This window comes from Canis lupus, chromosome 11 (assembly GCF_003254725.2).
Source record: "Canis lupus dingo isolate Sandy chromosome 11, ASM325472v2, whole genome shotgun sequence".
Taxonomy (NCBI): domain Eukaryota; kingdom Metazoa; phylum Chordata; class Mammalia; order Carnivora; family Canidae; genus Canis; species Canis lupus.
In genome coordinates, this window is record NC_064253.1 from 33,702,040 (window position 1) to 33,709,726 (window position 7,687).

The 7,687-nt window shown below is 40.9% G+C and overlaps 1 long non-coding RNA gene across 1 annotated transcript; it reads right to left on the reverse strand.

Moving 5' to 3' along the window:
- Nucleotides 1–3,547: 3,547 nt before the first annotated feature.
- LOC112650397 (uncharacterized) lies at nucleotides 3,548–7,201 on the reverse strand. Its single transcript, XR_003130133.3, has 2 exons — nucleotides 6,803–7,201; nucleotides 3,548–5,741 (listed from the first exon to the last, which is right to left on the reverse strand). It is a non-coding gene; the product is annotated as an uncharacterized LOC112650397 (long non-coding RNA).
- Nucleotides 7,202–7,687: the final 486 nt, after the last annotated feature.

Below are 7,687 nucleotides of genomic sequence, written 5' to 3' on the forward strand. Positions count from 1 at the left end.
TAGGGCTGTTGACATCCTTACTCCCCTCAGCAGGCACACCAGCTCCTGACTGAGTCAGCTGGGGAGGCAAGCTCAAGTTCCAGTTGTCAGGATGGTCCCTTATCCTCCTCCAGCCCTTTGGCCAGGTTTCTGAGTGAGTCTTCTTTCTCTCGAGCACCTGCTTGGAGAAGTCAGATGGGGAGGGAAAGAGTACCACTGAATTCCATTCATTAGGAGAAGCTAAACCCCAGATCTGGCTTGGCTAGATGTCAAATACATCAGAATGTACTTGAGATGAGAGATCCATGCTTTCCATGATGATTTTGTCCTCTATAACACAATTCCCTTCATGGAAGAGGTCTATGAGATCACGATGGCAAGCAGAAACACTGACAGTTAATCTCTCTAAATTGTTACTGAGAAAGTTCTTCTGAAGATAGCAGATTAAAGTATTTAAATTCCATGTCATGCCTTCATAGATTGCCTTTTTTCCTTAGTTGAATATACATCTGTTGGTACATGAGCACTCTTTCAGAGTTCATAGTCAAGGGTGATTTTATATTCACTGGCCACACTTTTCATGCATATTCTCTATTTGTTAATACCATAAACATTTATAGAATGCTTACTGTGTGCAAAGCTCTGAACTAAGCACTCATTACAGCATTAATCTTGGTCTGTCTTGGATTGCAATCATCTATTAATACATTACTCTCCTAGAAGTTTGGGCTCTCTGAAGGCAGAGCTTCCATCTTACTCATCTGTGGATGAAACTTTAGTCAAATTACAGCTTTATCAGTCATTATCTGTCTTGGCTTTGGTGAGTTACTTAATATCTTAGAAACCTTAGTTATATGAACTTAGTATAGCAATATTTACTATGGTGATTCAGAGTGAAGATTTGATCTCATGAAAAGTAAATGAAGATCTGTTTCTTTCTTTTTTTTTTTTTTATGTCCAGAGCCTATTAATTAAGACTTTAAAAAACAGAAAAGGGATTATAAATATTTTTTGAATGGGCTCAGATGATGAAATGGCAGAAATCTGATAATAAGCACATGGAAATATATACAAAGCTTAGGAAACACTTTTAAAACTTCATGGCAGCTCCCAGTCAATTTTCTCACTATTGCAACTATGCCTGCTTATTTCTGAAAGACAGAGGACGCAGTGAGCCTCTCAACCTTTGTCTTTGCTAATCTGTACATTGTAAGTACTTAGCACAGAACCGACTCAGTGTCTGCATGGGGCAGCACGAGCCAGCATGGGGCTGTGGCTGACTTCAATTTGGAATCCTAAGTGAGCCCCCTCAGCAGGACACCTGAACTCACATTACCTGCCCTTGTCAATCATTTTGCCTTTCCCTCCAATTCTATTTCAGATGAGACCCCCAAGGAATGACGGGAAATCACACCATCCTCAGAGGGTGGGAAAGTTCAGCCTAATCTGAAACCCAAATTGGCCTAAACAGCTTCTTGTTCTAAAAATGATTTTTAGGGCTTTGATAATTTGTCTTTAAAGACACATTTTACAACAGGATGGCTGCATAGAGATACAATTAGCTTGCCGGAGAAGGGTCTTATTTGTAACATAATAGATGTGATTTATCCTGCAACCAGGAATGTCCAGAAAAGAAAAAAAAAAAAAAAAGCATAAAGCAACAGAGAAAATGGAGCACTGACAATGTGCAAAATCAGCATTTCTGAGCTGATAGTTGAGCTCAGGCACTCACGGTCATCTGTCCAGTCTGTTTGCTCATGACCTTTAAGACTCCTGTGAGGATAATGATTCTCCACAACACACATATCAGTAACCATCAAAGTAATAAACCAGTAAGAAGACATGGCCAGGGAGGCAAGTGACAATGGGCATAGAATCACCCACTTTGTTTGGTGACCCTCCTTCCACAGGGTCACTGAGAGCCACAGTTTACTTCCTCTCTATCATTTTCCCCATAACTCATTTCTTTTCTTCTTTTCTCTTGTTCATTTTCCCACGTATCACTTTGTCTTACTTAAAAACAAAAGCCACCGTTTAATAAAGGCTCTCAATTTGCTAGGCACTTTGCATGTGCTTTTTTTTAAAAAAATAGATTTTATTTATCTATTTAACAGAGAGAGAGAACGAGCAAGGGGATAGAGGCAGAGGGAGAAGCAGACTCCCTGCTGAGCAGGGAGTCCAATGTGGGGCTTGATGCCAGGATCCTGAGATCATGACCAAAGGCAGATGCTTAACCGACTGAGTCCAGGCACCCCCTTTGCATGCGCTTTAGATGTATCATCATATTTCTCTCACTCATCAACCCCCTAAAGTAGGCATCATCATCCCCATTTTGCAGATGTAGTAACTGAGACATAGAACATAAATGATTTGGCCAGTTAGAAAGCAAGTTGGTGGTATAAAGATTTCATACTCTACATTTTAACTTCTCTTCAGAATTTTTAAATGTGCGGTTGATACAGGGAAGTCTGCCAGATTCAAGTTTTCCTGAAACAAGATGTTATCTCCTCATTTTGCATAAAATGAATCACATTTAAAGGCACTGAATCCAGAATCAACAGAATAGTAAGTCTTTAGATCTACGACATGCAGGGAGACTCACCAAGCCCAGAAATTCCTCCTTAAGCCCAGCACCCATCAGGCTTATTGGTGAAGCATAAACAGATATGCTCAGTCCTCCAACTGCCCAACATGTGCCAAAAGTTCAGTGTTGGGAAATAATGTTGAGAAAGAATTTCCTAACAGACACATGATCCATCGTATTATCACTCGGCTAATCTAGAGCACAGCAAAGTTGAATATGTTGGGCCCCCCCTAGACTTATTTTTCCTAAATTTAATTCTATGACCTCAATCTGATCACCAAATGTGGCAGCAGGGTACAATTTCCAGGGGGGGCACCTTGACATACAGCATGGAGTTGTTCAACAGATGACCTTGTCCATAGACCGGATTTCTGAATATCACCCTAGAATTTACCAGAAAGATGTTATGAGCCTGCTGTCTGCTCCATTCTGTACCTATTCTTAAATAATTCAAAAAACAAAACTCTTTCAGGCTTCAATGCCTGGAACAAAATGTTTTTCCTGATTAATGGCACGCTTCCAATTCACAATGAAATGTGTCTTTGATGTTTTTATAAAGTCTTCCAGAATCTCAGAGAAAGATCTATGCCCACCTTTGTAATTTCAGGACTTAGTGGCATACGTTTTTATACTATGATTCCCTTTTAGTATTCTTTTATCCTAATAACTTCATCTTTATCTTTTAAAAAAGTTACAGGATTGCAGATATTTTTAGCCTGCTCAAACCATTTAGGAAGAAGACAAAAAATAATTCATAAATATATCTATATAAAGTGTTGAATAATTTTTTAATTTAAAATCAGTGCATGCTAAGAGAGTAGATCTTTAAGTTTTCATCACAAGGAAAAATAGTGTAACTATGTATGGTAATAGGGTTAACTAGATTTATTGTGGTGGTCATTTCACAATATACACAAATATCAAATCATTACATGGTGCACCTGAAACTGATGTCACATGTTAATTATATCTCAATAAAAATAGTTTATTTATTTTTTAAAAAATATTTTATTTATTTACGTGATACAGAGGGCACATGAATATGAGCAGGGGGGCGGGGCAGAGGGAGAAGTAGACTCCCTGCTGAGCAGAAGCTCCAACCTAGGACCCCGGGATCAGGACCTGAGCTGAAAGCAGACACTTAACTGACTGAACTGCCCAGGCACCCCAAAAATAGAATAAAAAAATCAATTGAAGTATAATTGTTTTTATCCTACCACAAAAGCAACACATGATCATTATGGAGTTATTATGCAATGTATATTATCTAAAGAACATCAAAAGAGAAAATGGACCATCAAAGATTATCAAAAACAATAGAAAATACCCCAGGCCCAAACCCAGATATGTACTATTTTATAGCCTGTTTTTGCTTGTGCCAATGTATAAAGCACATTTTTCATGTTCTATAGGTGTATATATAGTACATCTATTGATTATTTCTTGATGTGTATATCGCATGTATATATCAAAATTAATGGCTCACTAATGTGGGGCTTTTAAAACATTTCACAATTTTCACATAGTGTTATACTGAACGTCCTTGTAGACAAGTCATTAAAAACATCCTCGATTGTTTTTTTACAATAAACTAGATTAATTTTTGAAGTGTTTAGAATTACAGTTCTGATGCTCATAAAAATGGTCAACTCAGCCAAGGTAGTATATCTCTCTCTCCCACATCCTCTCTCTACTTATACTCCTTTTATTTATTTATTTATTTTTTTTTTCTACTTATACTCCTTTTAAAGAAACTTTTTAAATTAATTTATTTATTTCAGAGAGTGAGAGAGAAGAGAGCATGAGCTGGGAGAGGGGCAGAGGCAGAGGGAGAAGCAGATTCTCCGATGAGGAGGGAGTCCAATGCAGGACTCGATCCCAGGACTTTGGTATCATGACCTGAGCTGAAGGCAGACACTGAGCCATCTGGGTGCTGTCTATTTATACTCTTGACCAGTGTTTCTCAAACTTCCTTTTACTTGAAGACAAAAAGTATTGGTGATCACGTCACTTCTAAGTTTTTGTTTTTTTTATCATACAATTGTTTACAGGTTTACAACTATAAAATCAAGAATGAATCCATATCTATAGCTACCAATGAGTTATAGCCTAGTCTCTGAAAGGTTGTGTCCATCTCTTCATAGTTTCTAGAGAAAATAAGCACTCTGTTGAAGTTTCTGAGTTTTATAAATGTAGGAGCCTACCCAGGAGTATGACGCATTCTCACACAGAGTGTATTAGTTCTTGTAGCTTTCTTTTAGAAAATAATTATTATGAATAATTATTATGAATTATTATGAATAAATGTGCTTTATACATTGGCACAAGCAAAAACAGGCTATAAAATAGTATTATGAATAGTATTTTTATTAAAATAAATATTTTAATAGGCTTTAAACTTAAGCTTCTGGGGCTGGGGTTTCCAGATTCTCCAGCGAGCTTAGGATTGTGCTTCCAAAATGCCTGCCCAAGGCTGCTATTCCTTCCTCAACTACAGAACTAAAATTGACAAAAGAAGTTGAAAGTACACCTCTCATTTTGAAGAGGCTGTTGGTATACTTAAACCACAACAAAAAGTAGTTTGGTGTTCTTCTGTGGACAAGGGAAAGTAAGCCCTTGGGGGAATGCTCCAATAGTGACCACTGTCATGGTAACGGTTTCGTTGGTGCTGATTTGTGGAGTAGTTACTTGGATTAAATCTCTTTCTCATGGGCACGGATGGAGCTTTGAGCTTCGAGTTTACATCAATTGTACTAGAATTCAGGCACAAATCACTCAAAGTTTTTTATAAGGGAAAAATACTGGCCTGGTTCCTCTTTTACCTCTCAGCACTCTTCCTCACCTATCCCCCACTCAAGTCTGGGCTGAGGGGGTGGGGGAGGGGGTGGAGAGTGGGGGAGGGTACACACTCCCCACCTCCCCACCATGAAAGGGGAGCTTCCTCCACTGGGTCTGTCTTGTATATTGTCTCCATATGCCGCTGGGAAACCTCTTCTTGAAGTCAAGTGATAAAGTTGCACTTCTGTTTCCAATGGCACAGGTCCAGGCCGGAGTGAGACTGGCAGCTTTGTGAGAACCCTTCTCAACTGGGTCGCTGAGTACGGTAGTGAAGCTGGAAAGCATTTTCTCACTGTTGTGCCCCAAGACTGCGGTTAGTCTCAGATTCCTGTGAATGTGACTAAAAAATGTTTGCGTTTTAGCCACAATCACTAACAAATTATGCTCAGCTATTCAACGCACAGACCAAAAGAGAGCCTGACCCCATTATCAAAACTCAAACCCAGATGGCGAGGAGTCCCAGCCTAATGAGGGCCTCTCCGTCATTTCAAACAAATTTCTTGTCAATCATGCCACATCGCATATGGGGTCTCCTTTCAAAGGCATCAGAGTTGGAGGATTCAGAGGCCTTCCAGAGCAAAGCAATGCCTTCCTCCTAAAATTAGTTACTCATTTTAGAGAGTCTTAAGAACATTTCCTCCTTCTCTTCCCCCCTTCCCTCGCCAAGAAAAAAAGATTCTAGGCCGTCTAAGCTGGATGACTGTATCAGACTCAAATCTGGAAATGGAGCAGCCAGAAAGTCTGAACTACATTCTTGGCTCACTACTCAGGGGGAAAAAATGAACTCAGAGGAGGAGACTATCAAAAAACCTTATCAAAAGGCTTATGCTTCTGAGGTCAAAATAAGCTGACTAGAAACTGTAATTGCAGGACCCTCCTCTCGGGCTTGTTAGGATGAAAAGTCAGAAAGGGAACCACACCATTGTCCGGCACTTGACCAAGGTGTGGAGAGCAGCCCTTGAGTCTCCATCCCTGGCGGTGAGATGCAGAGCTCTGCCCTCTGCCCAAAAGGGCTTGGTGGCACAGCCCTGTCTTGACCCTGGGTTTGCTCCTACCAGATGCGCTCACTTCTTTGGCCTCAGTGAGTCCAAGCGTGCGCTCCCGCTCTTGGCCTCTTCATCCTCCGTCCATGCGCCATGCACGCTTCTTGTGTCACCCACGGTGCTGCCCCTGGCATCCCTCGCAGGGGGTGGATCCCCTCCCCCCGGAAAGGCAGCCACAGCTGTGTGTCCTATGAAAGGACCGAGCTGCTTGCTGTGCACGAAGCAGAAGAAAACCAGTGTAAATCGCAGTCCTAATTGCCCATATGGGAGATGTGCAAAGAAGGGAGTGAGCAAGACGCAGGAGCGGTGCAAGTGGTGAGCAGAAGGCTGAGCGCGGAGAGAGAAGCAGCCACCATACCGGGGAAGTTTGGAAAACTGTTGTTGCTGTTCCTGCTGCCTGGGATTCGGAGAGGGTTTCAGAGTGAAACAAAAGTCCGCTGGTGTGAGGACTGAACTCCATTTTCTGTGTGAGTCTGAGTAAAGAGAAAGATAAACAGAACCTTTCACCGATAGGCATATTTTAGAGTTCAAGTGTGACATGACAGGTCCAAAATAGATTCCACATGATTGGAGCAGATCCAGAATCTCAGTCCCTGAATAGCAATCAGTGTTGGAAGCTTAGAGCCGGCATCCACTATCATCACATAAAACATGGAAGAAACAGCAAATCCTACACAGCTGTTAGCGAATCAGGACAATCCATATGTGCAGCTTTATGCTAGGGACACATTTTCTTAAATTACTCGGCTTAGTTGCAATTGAGGCTCTCTTTGACTTTTTACATGTCTTTAATGAATACCTTTAAAGAATCTTACAACAACTTTCTTTCATGAATTTTCCTTTCAAAGAAGGAGAGTTATGTTCGTTGCAATACTCAATCCAGGCAGAACTAATAACCCAAGGGCTTCATGCTGGGTTTATTTTCATGGAAAGCTCCTCATAATTTGAAACCACAGAGAGTCACAAGCATCTGAGAAGATACAAGCTAAAATGTCTAAGATTCTATGACTTCATCATGAGGGATGTTGGTAAGTGGTGGGAGCCTCTCATTTAGGCCCAAGGTGGGCTGTTTGGTTCCACTGTGGCATAAATGAGACTCTGACAATATGGGGACAGAGAGGAGTGGGGGCAGGGGGTAAGGAACAGAAAGGGGGCTGGCTACAGGAGAGTTGGAGTCCATGGGACCCAGCCATTTCCCCCGCCGTTTATAGACAACTATTTTTCTTTGAAACAGTCACCAGAA